General features: G+C 44.3%; 1 protein-coding gene across 1 annotated transcript in view; it reads left to right on the forward strand.

The window, feature by feature from the left end:
• Nucleotides 1-7,416: 7,416 nt before the first annotated feature.
• The window catches only part of TLN2 (talin 2), a 438,278-nt gene continuing 426,187 nt past the window's right edge, over nucleotides 7,417-19,507 (forward strand). Inside the window, exon 1 of the mRNA XM_086710846.1 lies at nucleotides 7,417-7,566. The gene's annotated coding sequence lies outside the window, so the exon portion shown is untranslated. The remainder of the gene's footprint in view (nucleotides 7,567-19,507) is intronic.

Here is a 19,507-nt window from a genome sequence, read left to right on the forward strand (position 1 = left end):
GCTCATGCTTGCACTCTCTCTGTTTCTCTCAAAATGAATAAATAAAATTAAAAAAATAAAAGATGCATACACAAAAGATAGATGAAGTAAGTGGTAATGTATAGAGATTGTTGAAATTGGGTGATGGGGATACATTGGGTTCGTTGTACGATCCTCTCTACTTTTGCCACATGTTTTAGTATTTTCATAATTGCATATTAAAATTAAAAAAATCTACCTACAAAGAATAACCAAGAAAGCAAACAATAGAATAGCGTGTCACCCTTTATGGAAAAAAGTGAACACACATTTGTGCTTGTATAGACATAGAATATCTTGGAAGGATACCCAAGAAACTGGCAAAAGTGATTGCCTCTGGAGAGAGGAACCAGGTGACCGGGGACAGGGATGGAAAGGAGACTACTCAAATAATTTTTTGAAAAGAGGATAGAGACATTACATAAGGAGAACAATTGGGTCTGCGAACTTGGCCCTTGTAAGTTTGGTTTTATTCCTCCTAATGCCCTGGTCATCTACTGGTTGTAAACTGGGCATTTACAGTTTGTGGGTCATATTGAACTGAAAAAGTTTATGTAAATGACAGAGAAATTTCTTTAATAAACATGTATTCAGTGCCTGCTATGGGTGCTAGGTCTTAGAGAACAAAAAGATGAGTCACTTATCATCAAAATGATGGGGTTTAACACCAATTCACTAATGCCTTTTTATTCTTGGCATATATAGAAGGAACCTCAGGGTGGCCCTTCTCTTATTTTGACAGTCTTCTTTCTGACTCATTAAGAAATCTATTTAGCTGTGCCAAGTTCTAAGGATAATGAAGAAAGATTTTCCTCAGTTAGTAGTGTGACTGAAACCCAGTGAACGTAGAAAGTTGAGGTGTTGGGTACTCTGTACTTAGGTGCTATCGTAATAAGGGTCATTAAACAAAAGTTAGAATGTCGTGGAGTGGAATTAGAAAGTTAAGTGATATTAAAATACCACTTTATCCCACTGATTACATAAAGAGTCTCATTTTTTCCATAGTAGCCTTGGTGGTTCTGAGCTACATATGAATACATTAAAAAAGATAAAAACCCTTTAATTTCATAGGAGACCACTAGTTTTGCAAATAATCTTTCTGATGTGAGGGAGGATGTTGGTCCCTTATTTCTATTTTATCTTTGGATAAAAAAAATTGAGATAGTTGATTTGGTGCTGGGGGGGTTGTTTTGTTTTAATTTTATTCAAATTGCATTGGGGGAAATATTTAAAGGATAGTGTTAAGTGCTGATGCATTACAAATCATCTGAGTGAATATTTCCTTCTTTTTCCATCTCTTCCACTTCTCTCCCAACTTGCTTACCTTTTACACGTCTCTGTACCATGCCAACTTTACTACAGTTTTTGCAAATGTTGTTCTGATTATACTGAAAAAAATCTGAGTGTAGCAATATAAAAATAGAGTAACGTGATAATGCCAAAAGTCTGACAAATGTCAATGGAATCACCTTTTGAGGCAATGTGAAGACAATCAGACTTCCTAACCTGGAGAAGATAGATCCAGGAGATGGAGCAGGAAGAAAAAGTGAAGATTTGAATAAAATATTCAAAATAGGGAGACAAATAATGTATGAGCCAGTCCATCAGAACTCCTGCTTTGTACTTGACCTTAAAGGTTTAAGTGGGTACTAGATGATACCAAGTTGACATCCTAAGACAGCTGCTTTGGGCTACTCTGGGCCACAGGAACATGGGACTACAGGACCACAGCTATTCCTCTGTATCAAGGACTGGTCCTGTCAGGAAGAAACATCTTTGTGTGTGTGTGTGTGTGTGTGTGTGTGTGTGTGTGTGTGTGTGTATTCTAAATCTCTGGAACTTTCCTCTGGTCACTTTCCTCAGGGAGAAAGACCATTCAAGATCTCTTATGAACAATAGCAGTTTGAATATCTGATGTGTCCTCTCTCATCTTTCCATCTCTCCTGAAAGGCAAGGGTTGTACTTTATTCAGGTGGATTCTGCCCACCTGGGAAGAAGAGTGTTTTGGTCATAATGGGTCCTGGCACTAATTTAATAAATATTTGTTAGTTTGATTTAAAGAAACAGGCAAGTAACAATTGTGCTGGATATATTTATCTTTCTTTAAATGTTTATTTATTTGTTTTTGAGAGACAGAGATAGAGAGAGGGAAAATGAGTGGGGAAGTGCAGAAAAGAGAGGGAGACAGAATTCCAAGCAGGCTCTGCACTGCCAGCACAGAGCCCCATGTGGGGCTCGGCCTCATGAACAGTGAGATCATGACCTGAGCAGAAATCAGGAGTCAGACGCTTAAGTGACTGAGCCACCCAGGGGCCACTATATTTATCTTTGATGTAGACACAGAGTCATCACTTATTTCTCTAAAGTTACATTAAAATTATCTAATTTCTATGTACATTTTCTATATTGCAGTTCACTTTTAATCCTGTCATAAAAAACAATGACTTGGACAAAATTTAATCATATTTGTTTAGAATTTATTTCATTTGAGGTAGATTTCATATGATATTTCCTACATGATAATGAATATGCTATTTTTATTTTTTTAATTTCTTAAAGTAAACTCTGCACCCAATGCGGGGCTTCAACTCACCACCCCGAGATCAAGAGTCACATGCTCTGCCAACTGAGCCAGCCAGGTGCCCCAGTATATTATTTTTCAAGATTTTTTTAATGTTTATTCATTTGTGAGAAAGAGAGAGTGAGACATAGAATCCAAAACAGGCTGCAGGCTCTGAGCTGTCAGCACAGAGCCCATGTGGGACTCAATCCCACAAACCTTGAGATCACCACCTAAGCCGAAGTCGGACACTTAACCCACTGACCACCCCGGTGCCCCATCAATATATTATTTTTAAATTAAAGTTGGTCTGATACCTAAACAAAGTATTTTCACAAGAGTTAAACAAACCCATCTCCATAGACAAGGAAACCAGTTTTATCCAACTTGTTTTCGTGATAGAGAAGCAATTGGCTATGATCACAGATTAAAACAAACATTTTTTTAAATTGTAGTCTTTTTTTTTTTTTAATTTTTTTTTCAACATTTATTTATTTTTTGGGACAGAGAGAGACAGAGCATGAACGGGTGAGGGGTAGAGAGAGAGGGAGACACAGAATCGGAAACAGGCTCCAGGCTCTGAGCCATCAGCCCAGACCCGACGCAGGGCTCGAACTCACGGACCACGAGATCGTGACCTGGCTGAAGTCGGACACTTAACCGACTGCGCCACCCAGGCGCCCCATAAATTGTAGTCTTTCTATAGTATCTTTGCATTGTAGAACGTTTCATGAAAACATATTTACATAACATTAAAAAAACCCCACATGACCAGAGACTTAAAAGTTACATGTATAATTTAAACAGTTTTGATGATCCACAATAAAAATACTATAAAAATATTGTTAACCACTGTGTAACCCCAAACATGTTTTCTCCAGTCTATGAGCAATCAAGCAAAAGAGAAACAACCTGCCTCACATTTTATTTAAATATGAATTCCAATTTAGCATAATAAATATTCTTCTAGGTAGCGTGTTTCTTCAGGGGCATTTAAAAGAACATTCCATAGTGTGTTCTATATACCATAGGAAAAGAAAAATCATCATCAACTATGTCCTGTGATGGGTAGAATAATAACAATGGTTTCCTGAGTCTATGTAAGCAATTTGCTCTTAAAAAAAAAAAAAAAGAAAAGAAAGAAATCTGAATCTGCATCTATCACTCCATCCCAAATAATGAGGAATGAGGTGGGGCCCCATAAAACTAAAACATTAATTCTTGCAAAGTGTCAATCATCTGCCTTTGAAATAAAATGAAAGTAACTTATTGACTATATGCTGTATTGAAACTCAGGTAATATTCCCTCTATAATTATCGGGTAATATTCTCTCCTAGAACTTATAACAAGAAAAGAAATGGAGAGATTTCTATAAACCTAAAGAGGTTAAATGAAAATAGAAGCCTGAGCATCTTGTTTTCATTTCTGGTTCTGAGTAACAGGCAATTTTTAGAAAATGTGGTTCCCACATCTACCTTGCTCCTGAGAACGGATACAACAATTTTGAAAAAGGGGAAAATGTCATGAACTGTTGACGTGTATGTCAAGGATGCCCTAGAAGATATCTTCACACAGCACCAATTATGACCTTATAAACAAAAGTGGGAAGCAATATTTACCGAACTTTCTTCTGGCCCTTCAGTATGACACAGTTGGGTTTGCTCAGGTATACACACATGCAGACAGGTTGTCAGGAGGTTAAGGCGAATAGTACAATGACAGGAGGGGAGTAATGTCGTAGCATTTGGCTCTAACACCAAGCAATGTCTTATTTGGTATTTACAGCTCTAGCTTGCGGAAAAAATGGATTGTAGTTCCAGATGCATTTATAAGTCACTTGGAAGCTATCTCTTTGATTTACTTCCCCAAATGCTGTACTCTTTATTCACAGAAAATGAGTATGTTTTCAGTTTCTAATTATCTGCTTGGCAGGAAGTGAGACAATATGAAGCCTTGGTAAATTGTGTCGATGGGATGAGTTTTATCTCTGGTCCTAGATACTCTAAGAAAACTGCCAGCACGTTTCCCTCTGCTGGGTGGAGACAAAGTCCAAGCAGGCAAACTTGTTAAAAGAAGTTTTTGTTTGGTCTCTACTGAACTATGATCACTGTGACTAGTACAGAGAGAGACTACTAGTAGCTGACTCTAAATTTAGAAATAAGTATCTTTTCAGGTCTAGGGCAGGAATCTTAATTTCAAAGCACTCACCATAAGTTACTGGTAAAATCAATTTTACTTCTCTTGGGGAACTTGTTGAAACACATAATGCAATAGAATGGTTAGAGTTGTTTTTTTCTAAAGAAATAGCAAATGGCTTTGACGTCATAGAGAGGTTAGAGAAAATGAGAAAATATAAAAATAAGGGAAGGGTGCAAAAGTCAGTTGGTTAGAAGTCAGGACTAAAGCAAAGAATTCTAGGACTGATGTTCTTTCTCACTGGGGAAAGGGGTTTGATTGATCTCGGAGAGCCACAGAATAGGACTAATTGGATTAATGAGATATTCAGATACCTGCATCCCACCACTTGAAACGTCTTAGGATTTGGCTGTTATTTTGAAGAGTGAGATTATTGAATTAAACCAGGGTTATAATTCTACAAACCCTTACCATCCTAGGATTACGCTGATGGTCTAATAGCAGAGAGGAATTTTTAAACATCTTAGGATGTCTAGCCAAGTAGACAGTGAACAAACATGCTATTATCATGAAATAAATATTTATCGAGCCCCCACTATGTGCCAGACCCACGTTTAGGCACAGAGATGCAGGTAAGATCCTTGCTCTGATGGAGCTTACCTTCTAAGATTAAACAGCATTTCACTGGCAGGCAGAGGAAGAGCACAGGGAGACTTTAAGGGTAAATTAAGTCATGGAAAAAAATTTAAGTCTAGATTGGGGGAGCAAAACTGATCTTAAGATGTATGATGGGAAGCCAGCGGGCCCTATGAACCAAGGACTAAGGTAGAAGAGAAAATTACTTTAGTTGCAACCAATTTTTGTCTCAGTTTTGATGAGCTTCTTATGTAAACCTGGCATTTGAACTATAAAACCCCGGTTGCTCTTTGTCAGTGAATCAAGGGACAATTTAAGTGGCATTAATTCAATGAGCTTATTAGTAATCTCTCACGGGAATAATTTACTTTTCAGTAAACGTTTACTTTTTAACCATCCCCTGAGGTGATTTGCCATCACCACCAGTTACTCTGTTAGACTGGTGACTGTTTAAAAAGGTGTGAACAGGGGGTACCTGGGTGGCTCAGTCGGTTAAGCGTCTGACTTCGCCTCAGGTCATGATGTCACGGTTTGTGGGTTCGAAGGAACCCTGAGTCGGGTTCTGTGTTGACAGCTCAGAGCCTGGAGCTTGCTTCAGATTCTGTCTCCATCTTTCTCTGCCCCTTGCCTACTCACATTCTGTCTCTCTCTCTTAAATATAAATAAAACATAAAAAAAAATTTAAAGAAAGGTATGAACAGAAACATTTTACCTGTGTAATTAGCAAGTCTCAGTCCTGTAACTTCTAGGACTTTCTCAAGTTGCCAATTCATTGGTTCTGATTGTGCTTTGTGATGTTAAAGTTTGTTCTCCGTAAGTTACAAAGCTGTACTCTTATAATACATCATAAATGTATTATGTATTACTCTCTGTGGCCATAATAAAATCAAGTTCATCAGCCCAGACAAGAACATGCCATTGTTCTTACAGAATGTCCAGCCTTATCCAACGTCCCAATAGACTTCTACACGATAGTTTCAGTTTACAAAATCAACCCACTCTCCAGTTCATAGCAACGGCAGTTTCATGCTCTGAAAAAACACTTAAAAGTTGCCATAGTTTCATTTATGAGTAACTGGAGAGATTTGCTACTTATTTCTTTGGAAGAGAGGTCTATCCTACTCATTTTGTGTTGGGCTGGGAAAAAAATGCAAGGTATATTAAAAAAAATTTTTTTTAACTATAAAAGTAATGTGTTCCTGACAGAAAAATCAGAAACTAGAGAACTAAGCAGGAATAGAGAAATCACCCACACTTCCACCAATCACTGAGGGATCTAGTTAACCTCTGTCCAGTGTTTATCTGTTCAGTTTATTCTACGTCTCTCCATTTATCGTAATTTAAGAAAATGAGATCTTATGGTACACAGTATTTTCTGATTTGTCTCCTTGTCCCCTTAATAACCTTCCCGTTGTTTCATGTCATCCTACGTTTCCTAATGACTGTGTAAATGTAACAGGTATATAATTGCCCTTACTCAAAGGCATAGCAGGCAGGAGAACATTTTTTCTTATGAATTTAAGAGAGTGCTTCCCGCCCCTCTTCCCCCCGTCCCGAGAGCCTTTCTCAAAAACCCTAAGTGACCTCTGACCACCAATTTGTGTCGCGTGTGCAACACGTGCAGAAAGGGACAGCCAGCTGCCGGCTCCGGTCAGCAGCGCCGCAGCAGGACCCCAGAGCGCGCCACTGGACTCTCGTGGGAACCACGCCCCTGGCTCCAGGGTGGCCAGTGGTCCTCGGGAAGCGCTCTGCGGTCCCAGGGGCCCCATTCCATAGACGCCGCTTCCCCTCCTCTCCTATCTCCCTCACAGCGGAGCCCGAGTTCGGAAAGCCAGGGTCATTCTGCGACCCCTTCTCCCCACGGCAACTCGGCCGGCACGTTGCCTCCCCACGCGGATCCTCCCAGCACCAAGCCGCCCGGCAGAGACCCAGGAGGTGACCGTGCCGGCCCAGCCCGGGTGCCGCACGGCGCCGCTGCTGGACCGGAGCCGCGCGGGGACGCGCCGTCCCCGAGTGATGACGCGCTTCCTGCCCTCCCGGCGCTCGCGGGCCGTGCGCTCGCGCTCGCCCTCGGCTCTTGTTCCGCGCCCGGAGCCAGCGGCGGCGGCAGCGGCTGAAGCGGCTGCGGGAGCGGAGCGGTCGCCGGGCGCGCGGGGGGACGCCGGCTGCACTCCGGGGCAGGCGCTCTGCAATGAGACAGTAAATGCATCCCCCGGTAAGGCGCACGGCTCACTCGGGTTTTCCTCTTCCTCCAGCTGCATGCACGTTGCATGAATTTCTCGTGTCTTTTCCCTCCCCTCTACAGAAGGAAAATGTGGGTGGTTTTTTCCTCCCTTTTGCATCTCGTGAGTGATGCCAATGCAGAAAAAACCCCGCAAAGCTCCCAGATTTGATGTCCTAGGAGGGCTTTCTGCAAAAAAAATAAAAATAAAATAAAATTTATGCACCTGTCTATTGCACATGTATGTTTTCACTGCACTCGACCTGGGCGCAGCGGTTTGCAAACAGGCTGGCAGCCGGCGCCTGAGAACGGATTCCTGGCCGCGGGCAGCCAGTCCCCTCCGGGGCTCCCGCTGGATTTCCGGTAACTGGGCTTTGAAAAGCGGCCCCGCCTGCATGGAGTGTCCCCTCGGCCCCGGCCGGGCCCCCGCGCCAGGAGAGTTGGCGCGGGCGGAGCGGCTTCATTCCAGCACTGGCCGCCCGGACTCCAGCGCCACTTTGCAAACAAGTCTCCGGTCGAGGCTGGAGGCAAAGACAGCCCGCCGGTGCGGAGCTCCTCCAGTCCCAGATTCTCAGACCTGCCTATTCCACGACTCCCCTTGGCAATCTCGCCACCAGCAAAACTGCTGGCCGCTGAGGGACCTGGGCAGCGCCCGCCCGAGAGCGAGGACAGGATTTGGATTTGCTGCCGCTGGCCTCGCACTGGACTAGCGGCGCCCTCTCCTCCCTCGGCCCCGCAAGCTGCAATCTCGCGCCCGCTGGGAGCCGGGGGTCCTGGGGACTGGCAATTCGGGATTCCCTGAGGGGACCGAGGAACGACGTTCGAGGGCGCCATATTTTCAGTGGGTCTTGGCTGCGGAGGGAGGGGGCGTACGGTTTCTGGGGCCCGGGGGATAGCGCGGCGCCCCCGCAGGAGAGGCAGGAGGGGTTCTGGCCGGGAAAGTTTGCGCGCCGAGACAGGAGCGGAGGCGGCCGCGTAGGGAGCGCACGGAGGTTGTTCCCGCAGGGGCGCGCGGGCTGCGACGCGTCGCCAGGCCCGCCCGGCCCGGGTGTAGGGCCGAGAGCCGCCGTCAGGGGCTGCGCGTCCGGCTCACCTCCGCTCGCTGTCCCGCCGAGACGCGGCTTGCAGGCTCCGAGTCGCAGGGAACACGCCCCTCTCCCCAGCCGCCGCGGCTGCCCGGGCGCTCCGCCGGAGCCGTGCGCTTGGCGGCGTCGCCCGGCCGGGCGCCCGGTGCAGAGCGTGCTCCCGGCGCCCGGCTTCGCTTGGGCGCTGCGCGCGGCGCGGGACCTCGCTCCCTGAGGGAGAGGAGGCGAGCCGGCTAGCGGTCGGGGCCGAGGGCCTGGCTCGCGGTCGTCCCCGGGGCCGGAGAGCGGCCCTCCCCTCGCCTCGCCTCCTTGGCTGCGGCGGCGACAGCGGCAGCGCCCGTGGCTGCGTGCTCGGCTCTCGCCGCGATGCCAGCTCTTGGAGGCTAGGTAAGGGGGGCGTTTCCAGAAGTTGGGGCTTCAGGTGACGCGTGGGGAAACTTGGAATTGGGCCGCCCGTGAAGAGTCGAGGTGAATAGGGGAAAGGAGGCTGTTTCAGAATCCCTGTGTCTCGTGGTGAAGACTAACCTCCGATTATTTCCAGAAGACGAGAGAATGAGCCGAAGTATTTGGCGTGGTCCAAGGCATAAAGAGGAGGGTAGGGATGATGCCCCGGAGAAACGGGCCCCCAAATGTACATAAATGACAAAAAAGTACCACGTATTTGCCTTTAATACTACCTGGGTGTGCTGACTTGTGGCATTCGTCAGGTTGCACATTATCCTGCTCCCTTCTCCAGAGCGCGAAGTTGGCGACTTCTCAGGAGTGGGGCTGTGGGCATTCTTTTCTTTTGAAATACAGCAGATTGTGATCTCTGCTTTGTGTAGGGGCAGAGGAAGGGCGTGTTTGCTGACCTACAATCAGCTGAGTGCAGAAACACGCAAGCCTTTCTCCTTGGCGTCTTATTGAAATGATGCCATAGTATTGAGGTCATGTCAGCACTTTGGGGCTTCATCTTTGGAGAGGTTTCAAGGGATCACAGAAAAGGGGGGATGTGAAGCTTTCATCTGATGTCAGGGATTAGGCTGCTGCTTCGCTAGTTCACTTCATTAAGTGCGTCCAGTGTGGATGTCAGCCATTGCGTTTCCAAGATTTTTGTCTTCCTTGACTGCTGATTTTCGGACATCTATACAAAAACTGTGGAGGGGTGGTGGATGTGACACGTGGCCTTGAGGGACACCTGCATGAATGCTATTTTTTTTTTCATTGAACCCTGGAATTGTGGAAAACACCCAGAGCCCAAGATACATTTATATCCAAAATTAGCATAACTAATTTAGAAGAGACTCAGATCAATTGCAGAAAGCCATCTATTTCGTAAAGCTCCCAGTCTTAGTGATGGTACCTTGAATCACGGAAACACAGGGCTCTTCAGATTGAGGAAGTCACTGATTTTTCCCTGCCTTTGTACCCACTTGGGTTATCAAGGAGATACACTTTTTAATTAAACTCTTATGCATTTTTTTTTTTTTTTTTTTTTTTTTACTTTTTAAAAAGGTGTCTGTTTTTGACAGTGATGTTGTACTTCTGCCTCCAAAGGGAAAGCAAAAATTTTAAACTTAAATTTGTTAAATAAGTTACTGGGGATACTTTTTATCAGCTTAGGCTTATAGTTGTGTCTTGAATTCACCTGCTAACCCTACTTGTTTAGGGCTTTTCTTTTTTTTTTTTTTTAATGCTTATTTATTTTTTGAGAGGGAGAAAGAGACAACGTGAGAGCAGGGGAAGGGCAGAGAGAGAGAGGGAGACACAGAATTTGAAGCAGGCGCCAGGCTCCCAGCTGTCAGCACAGAGCTCAATGGGGGCTCTAACTCATGAACCGTGAGATCGTGACCTGAACTGAAGTCAGACGCTTAACCGACTGAGCCCCCCAGGCACCCCTTGTTTAGGATTTTTCAAACCAAACACTCTTTCCTGGAGTATTTTTTTTATTTAAAAACCTTTTTTTAATGTTTTATTTTTGAGAGAGAGAGCGAGAGAGAGCAAGCAGGGGAAAGGCAGAGAGAGAGAGAGAGAGAGAAATATGGAATCGGAAGCAGGCTGCAGGCCGTGAGCTGTCAGCACAGAACCATGTTGCGGGGCTTGAACTCACAGACTGGGACATCATGACCTGAGCCAAAGTCAGATGCTGAACCAACTGAGCCACCCAGGTGCCCCTTTCCTAGCATATTTTTAAGTGAAGTCAGGTTTTGCCCCTTTGCTAGAGTATTTTTAAGTGAAGTCAGGTTTTACAAAGTGGGGTATAAGTGAGTGATGGGGGGAGATGGAGATTTCTAGTCCGGTTTCTGTCTTTTGTAACTTAAAATTATACTGATTCGCCTTCTCCTCCACCCCTCATTTCCAGCAGATCATTAGTTCCCAAGAGCAGTTAAGGGTGGTTACAGATGGTGAACAATCTAAATTTTTACCAACTATGCTCAGAAAAATAAAACCATACATCTAAAAATGTATTATTCACTTTAGCCTTATGCTTGTGACTACATATGCCACTTATTGTGTGCTTGTGCTAAATGTTATATAATAAAAAATTTTAGAAATACGAGTTTTCTTGGGGCGCCTGGGTGGCTCAGTGGCTTGAGCCTCCAGCTCTTGGTTTCAGCTCAGGTCATGATCCCGGGGTCATGTGATGAAGCCCCGCTTTGGACTCTGTGCTGAGCATTGAGCGTGCTTGAGATTCTCCCCCCACCCTCCTCTCCCCCTCTCTCTTGCTCCTGCACTTGTGCTCTGTATCTAAAATAGTTTTCTTAATAAAGCTGAAATAAAAAATTAAAAAGGAGAAGTTGCAAACCCTTCCATCTTCATTCCCAAGTTTACTACCTTAATATTTATCAATTTCTTATGCCACTGTTAACAGTGTTACAGATTGTGCTTTGTTGCTTCTCGCCTGATTCATATTATAACTTCATGGGTTGCTCAAAGTTCCTGCATTTTTGTTGTTGTTGTTAAAAAGATTTTATAACTTCAAAAGGTTAGAAAACGCGAGTGCATTTTGGACACTTGCCTGTCACTTTACCAGGCTGTGTGATGTGTGTGTGGCATGCCCCAGACTCTTGGGACAGTGTCTGAAACTTGTGATCTGTGACATTATGGATTCAGAACTTTTGAGTCATAATGTTTTCCTGGAGATTTTGGGTGGTGTTTGGCCAATACAGGAAGTACTAAAAAAGAGTTAAATAATTCAGTCATTTTTATTGGGTACACAAAATTTTAAAGGCAAGAAGGAAAACTTAATAAGCAGGACCAGAATTACAGCTTAACATACCCAACTGGTGCCTTTTTAATTACAGTACTTCCCCCCAGAACTTCTTAATCCTATTACTTTTATATTTAATAAGGAGACTAGTTAAAACATAAGCCAAACAGAACTATTACAAATAATGGGGATAAATGCTAGGTTTAACCAGATGTTTTGCCTAAAGTTAAGAGTTAAGGAATCTGCATTCTGTCAAACTCCGCCTGCAGGCCCTCTCCACGGCCCCCTTCCTCAATAAGCAGATTATGAAAGGCAAAAAATGTTGGAGGGGGTGGAGACAAAACACAAAAAAAGAAACGAAATCCTTAAGGTAGGCTTCTCCTTTTTTAAATTTTTATTTATTTTGAGAGAGAGAGAGAATGCCTGCGTGTGCACAAGTGGGGGAGGGGCAGAGAGAGGGAGGGAGAGAATCCCAAGCATGTTCCCTGTTAGCAAAGAGCGCAGTGTGGGGCTCCATCCCACAAACTGTGAGATCATGACCTGAGCTGAAATCAAGAGTTGGACACTTAACCAACTGAGCCACCCAGGCACTCCAAGGTAGTCATCTCCTGTCCATCACCATCCTAACAACCTTTGGTTCAGTGTCAGGTGCCATTTGAATGACACCTGGTAGACAAGGCTGGTACAAAATGGTTTGGTTGTCACAGCCTTTTCTTTATGCATCACCTGGAACTATGAATTAAAACTGTGCTCATTTGTCACCCATTTTTCACAGTGGATTTTCAGAGTCAGTGCCAAAAGCATGGTTTTGTTTTTCCTTTAACCAACCATTTAATTTCAGCCAAAGGGACGCTGTTCTGAATATCTAGAAAAGTAATGAATATTTGTATTTCCTTTTTACTCTTCTAGCTGCAGTCTTAACAAAATTCTCTTAAGTCTGCTATTCACTTACCCAGTTGTTTTGAGGGCTTGCCTTGTGCTTCATGCTCGGAAGACATCCTGTCCTAACCTCACACACCGAGTTCCTAGGAGATGATACTCATTTGTATTTTACATATCTAGTAGAAGGTGGGGGGAGAAATGAGTGTGTGATTAAGTTGTATTTGTAGGCCAACATAATAGATGAACAGAGGATATGAATAGTCAGTTCCCACAAGAAGAGATGTAAATGGCCAATGAACATGTGAAAAGATTCTCAGCCTCCGTGATGGTCAGGGAAATGCAAATTTAAAACAAGTATTTGTTTTCTGTCCATCCAACTGACCCACTTAAAAACAAAACTGGTAGGGTGGCTGGGTGGCTCAGTCAGTTGAATGCTGACTTCAACTCAGGTCTCATGGTTCATGGGTTTGAGCCCGTGTCGGGCTCTGTGCTGACAGCTCAGAGTCTGGAGGCTGCTTTGGATTCTGTGTCTCCTTCTCTCTCTGCCCCTCCTCTGCTCACACTCTGTCTCTCCCTGTCTCTCAAAAATAAATACACATTGAAAAAAAAAAAACAAACTGGTAACATCTTCTCTTTTAGATGTATGGGGGGGTGCAACTTACAGTCTCTTGGGAGTATGAATTGCTGGAAGATTAGGGAAAGCAATTTCTAAGTTTGGAACTTGCCGCCATGTGCCACAGCAATCACATATTTGGAGTCTTGTCTTACAGAAATAAAAACATCAGCATGCAAGGATCTATGTGTGATGATGTTTAAGGTAGTATTACAAAAATACTACAATAATAGTGTAGTCATAAAAAAATGGGAAGCAACATGAAATGTCCATCAGGATGAATAATAATTTTGGATTATTTTGCAAGTGATGTCCAGAACATATGAAATGTAAATGAAATCAAGTTACAGAGTATCAAATTTAGTATGATCCTATTTCTGATTTAAAAAAGAAGCTCTAGGTATATAACCTTGGAGAGAGATGTGAAGGACACACAAAACTTGAGATTGTTTAAAATTGGGAGTGGGAAGTGGAGGTGATTAACTTGCTCCATATACACCTTGATTGGTTTACTTGCTCAAACAAAAGCTTTTCTATATGGAAACACTTTAAAATGGTATTTGGTTCAGGAATACAAAACTTGTTTGGGACCATTTTGGAAACAAAAGGTGAGCAATAGTACACCTGCTTTCTCTTATGTTTTCTGCAGTAATCTTTTATCTCTTGGGAAACTTGTAGTTAATTAGCTTCTAACATCCTGAAATTTCCCACTTTTGAGTCCGTGCCTTCTGCCTTGGTCGTAAAGGGTGGCTTCAGGAAATGCTGTTTACCTCTCTCCCCCAGGGGAGTAGTGACAATAAGAGATCAAGAAAGCTCTTAGTAAGTGTTCTCCTTTTCCTCGACTTTGTCTGATCCCAACTGAGTGAAGGTCCGGCCAATTGCAGAGTCTTCTCAGATAGCAGCAGCATGTCCTTAGGCTTGGTTTTCCTGTCTGAGCCTCAGAGAGGTGCTATCTAATGACTGTGCTGGCATTCGAACTCAGGTCCCCTTCCACACGATCCCTAGCTTGCTGACTGCTTCATGTGAACCATTTGTAATTTTGCCTCTTAGTGTGATTTTTGAAACTTGATAGAATTTACGAGTTCTTGGCAGTTATCCCCCAAAAAGCTGTGGAAAAGCAGTGGAAACTCCATCCCCATTTGAAGAAGTCCATCCTAGGTGACGCTGCGAGTCCTGGTGGGAGACTGAGTCTCAATCCACTGGGACCCAGGCTCCGCTGCACCATTTGAAAACCATGGTTTAGATGCCACCAGCGGTTCCCCAGGTGGAATGCATCAGAATCACCCAGAGGGCTTGCTAAAAGCCACGTCGTTTGGCCAGGGTTTCAGACTGTAAGTCTTGGGTGGGGTTTGACAATTTGCATTTTTAATAAGTTCCCAGGTGATACTGATCTTGCTGGTCATGGACCATACTTTTCAAACTGCTGGTTTAGAGAAACCAGCTTCCTGTTTTGCAGATCTTGTGTTCCTGTCCAGCCAGGGCTCTGCCCTGTCATGGATCGAAATTAGGATGCCAGTCAAGGCAAATTCACTCAATTTTATCAGTTTTACCAAGCATGGAGAAATAAATTTTGGGTTGTGGTAATTAACTCTTGCCTGCATCCATTGCACATGTTTGGGGATTTACTGATGGATAGATGGATATCTGACTACTCCACAGTGAAAGTCAGAGTTCATGAGTATGGTTTTAAATATTCTGTAATGGATTCTCATGAGAGAGTGGAGAAGACTGTTAGAGATTGTGTGGTTTTTGTTTTTCCAACATACATGCGTATTCAAGATTTGAAGTCGTTGATTTCTTTTAATTAAAAGTTGGCTACATGTAAAGGGCATTGTGAAGAAAATGGTGACCGGATGATAAATGTTGCTTAAATTGCATTGTAATCTGATCATTAGTGCATTTTTTTGGGAGGAAATTAAGTGCAGTAGCCATTAATTTCAACAAGTGTTTATTTCACTGTTGCCAGAGGGGACACATTTCTAACAGTGCTTATCAGTGGCGCATACATGCTTGGCTGTCCTCAGGGTCCCTTACTTGTCTGTAAGTCCTTAGCGGCTTGGCAGACCCAAAGCTCAAGAAGAAGTTTCCCTTTTGAAAGCCTTCCCTCCCTACTGATCACGTAATTCTAAAATTCTTTAGCAGATTAAACACTTGTGCTATTTTTAGCTACTTAATTTTCGTGCCTTTTATTTTCTAATGGTTTCACATGTGAGTTATGAGCAAAGCAAAACTGGTAATGGTAGCAGGGTGTATGGAAAAAAGTGAAACAGGAGGGAAATTTTCATGAAGGAGATCCTGCTTAAACTTGTAGGATGGGTCTCTTTTGTAGGGCTCTCCACTCCAGCTATGCACTGGAATCACCTCGGGATTCTGATGTGTTCGTTTGGGTGGAGCCGTGGCATTAGTGGGGAAGTTCTCCCGGTAATTCTAATATGCAGCCAAGGTAGAGAGTCTCCACCTACAGTTCTCTGCTGCCTCATTTTTCGAAGATGTTGTTTATCTGGCCTTCTTTCAACCTTTTTTTTTTTGTTTGTTTTTGGTTTTGTTTTTTTGACATTTTGTGCGAATGGAGCAAACCAAATGGCTTTTTCTGGGTGGTTGAGATTATAGATGTTTAAATTCTTTAAAAATACTTTCTCGTATTTTCCAAATTTTCCCTATATTTAGGGTATGTTTCTCTTATAATCAGAAAACATGTTAATAAAAATCTTACCAGTGGCTGGTGTATCAGATACAGGAATCTAGATTTCCCTATGATAATCAAAATATCAAAACAGTAACATCTTCCTATATACGGCAATACATCTAATACACTTTCCCTTCTGTGATCCTTAGTTCACTTTTGTTTGCTAAAATATCTTGGGGTTATAGGTTTGGCTTATTATTTTACAGTTCTATATTATATACATTAACTTACAGGAAGTCTTAGAATTGAATTTTGTAAACATTTAAAACCATTTTTCCTGCCTAATTATGTTTTATTAGGGTTCCTGATAATCAGAATTTTTGAACAGCGAGTCGTGTGGTGCTATCAACAGTTTTGGTGACTTGAAATCTATATAGATTGCCTGCCTAACTCAGTGCCCTGGCCACATCTCTTTGTTATCTTTTCCTCTACCCTACTTGAGCCATCCCTCCCATGGGTGTCTCTAGACAGAGGGTATTTGGTATCATCTAGGGACATTTTTTGTGTGTCATAGCCTGAAGGGAGGAAGGGGTACTGCTGGTATTTAATGGGTAGAGGCCAGGGGTGCTGTTAAACATCTTATGGTGCACAGGGCAGCGCCCACAACAAAGACTTATGTGGCCTGGAATGTCAGTCATGCCAGCGTTGAGAAACCTTGCTTCAGTGTTCTATTGATTGATTGACGGATTGATTGATTTTTAACACCAGTCCACAAGGGAGAGAGGTTTTATGTAATGACCTGATACAAGCATATACACACAACTGGAACACGTCTGCTCGAACATTCAACCTTACTACGTATACTGTACTCTTAGACTTTTTATTTTGCTCAATTCAAAAAAATGCTCGTCATGACCCACTACATTGATTTTACGACCCACTAGTCCTTCATTTGAAGAACAGGGTTGTAGACCTTCTCATGATCATTAAGTGGACCTCCAGCAAATATCTTGACAAGCATTACAGTCCGACCCTCAACCTTTGCTCTTTCATCGTATTCCTTTTAGTATCCAGTCCCACCCAGCCTTCCCCCCTACCAGGGCCTCTAACCTGGTGACCCTTCCAGATTCCATTGACCGTCATCCCTCTCTTCTCCTCTGACCGCCCCTGCCCCCAGCACAGGTGCTTGCATACACCCCCAACTCCCTTGATTGACCCTTTTCCCCCTTCATCTAACTCCCTTGGGAAAACCCCACCCTCTACCTACTGTGCTCCTGCCGGAGGCTGAGGAACGCGCTGGAGAAAACACTCAGGTATCTGTATGGCCTCTTGATTTATGACCAGAGACCCCAAGGGGGATTCTTGGCACAGTGGGGTGCCCTATGTCTCTGTCCCCCGCCCACTTTGAGCTGATGACCGGCTTATTTCAGTGAGAAAAAGGAAGCAATTAGGAACGGGTGTCCTCATCTTCCCATGCGAAATCTGCTAGTCTGTCTACAACCGTAGCCACACAGCCCTGTAGCCACACGGCCTTGTAACCGCAGAGCATTGTAGCCACGTGTGCCTGGGGGCCTGTGCTCTGTCCTCATGCATGTGTCACCTTTCTCCTCTGCGTGATCACTTTTCCCTGTCCGATGGATAATCCCCCACCCGAGAGATGCCTCTTCTTAAGGGAAAAAGCAGCCCCAACAGCACACTCTTGACCCCATCCCCCCCGTCAGCGGTTCATCCATTCCTCTACCCTCTCTAATAGTGACCCTTTTGGAAACAATTGGCATACATTCTGCTCCACCTCCTCCCCTCTTAGTCTGTCTTGGAGCCACCCCAATTTGCCCTCCCCCCTTTACCGAAGCCACACTTCCTCAGGCACCCGTGATATCTGGGGGCCGGCTCTTCCTTGTCCCTTTCTGCAGCCTCTCAGCAGCCGTTAGCCAGCTGATCGCTCTCTGGACACTTTCTTCACTAGGCTTCCATGCCACTGTCCTCACCCCGTTCTCCTGTGCCCTGGCCGCACCACCTCCAGCCCTCCTGCCAGGACATCCTGGCCCCTGCAGGTTGGGGGCGCTCTCTCACACTTCGTTTCACTTACCAGCCAGCTCCCTTAGCACCTCCGCAGAGGTCTCCCTGGCACCCTGTAGCCCCTGCTCTCAAACCACTGCCTTTTTTGTTTTCCTATCATTTATCATTCCCAGATATTATATACATGATTCATTTATTGTCTGCCCCATGGCACTAGACTATAAACTCCGGGAGAGAAACTATCTGGTGCTGTGTCCCCAAGTGTCCAAAACAATGCCTAGCACATAGTGGGTAACAATTTTAATGAGTAATTGATGTAGAAGACTTGGCTGGTGACAGGTTAGCCTTAGATAAGGAAAAATCTTTGTCAGATTTGAGCTAAGGAAGTGAGTAATAAGTGGAAAAGCGGTGTCTCATGGGAGCACTATTTTTTTAGGTCAAGTGTTAAGAGTTAAAGATTCAAGTAATGAATGAATGAAGCCCATTCCTTGCTAATTACTTGTTGAGTGATAGAAGGCACTTGTGGAGGCTAGGTCCCTGTGGACACATGGTCGCCCCTCTTGTTTTTATCTCTGAAGGAGGGGCACTTAAGTGGTCTGCTTGGTAACTTTTGTCACTGGGTTGAAGACAGTATATGCCCTTGTCTGAAGTACCTATCATTGACCTCGATGTTCTGGTGAATTGTTTTGGTGTCTCACTCGTCCCCCGAGTCCACTCGACTGCATGGAGAGAGGTCTCCTTTCTCTCCTGCATTTGAGCCCATGGCAGAGTGCATTCCTGCAGACGGGTGGCGATGGTTTTCTCAGTGCTGCTGTCTCAAGCACCCAGTTTAGAGAGTCCCAAAGCTTCCTGTGTTTAAAGGACAACCCCTGTCTTCTCTATTTGCATTGCTGCAAGACCACCCATAATTACTTGCCATTCGGGGCTAGGACCAAGTTTGATGTAAGTGAAGATATTTCCTGTGTGGCCCGAGGTCATGCATGGCAAATCTTCCCAGAGGAGTGTGGATTATTCCTGGGTTTGAGAGATTACATCAAGGGCACTTTAAGAGGCTTAATTTTCTCCTTGAAGGGCTTTCTATTGGGCTCAGCACCTGTCACTCCTGGGCCCTCGCTGGCAGGGTTAAAGGCTAAGGCATCAGCCAGAGGCAGCCTGAGGTGCAAGCATAAAGCAGTTGGGTTTAGTACATCTAAGAAGAAAGGGCCCATGTCTTTATGGGACATCTGAGAGTGATTCCAGGGAAGTTACTTAAAAAAATTTTTCAATGTGTATTTATTTTTTTTGAGAGAGGGAGAGAGAGAGAGACAGAGCACAAGTACGGAAAGGATAGAAAGAGACACAGAATGTGAAACAGGCTCCAGGCTCTGAGCTGTCAGCACAGAGCCTGACACGGGGCCTGAACTCAAGAACCAAACCGTGAGATTATGACCTGAACCGAAGTGGGATACTTAACCGACTGAGCCACCCAGGCACCCCAGGAAGCTACTTTTTTAAAAACGGGCGGCCTGAATAGTTCTGGG

This window comes from Puma concolor, chromosome B3 (assembly GCF_028749965.1).
Source record: "Puma concolor isolate L17-30 chromosome B3, mPumCon1.1.hap2, whole genome shotgun sequence".
Classification (NCBI taxonomy): domain Eukaryota; kingdom Metazoa; phylum Chordata; class Mammalia; order Carnivora; family Felidae; genus Puma; species Puma concolor.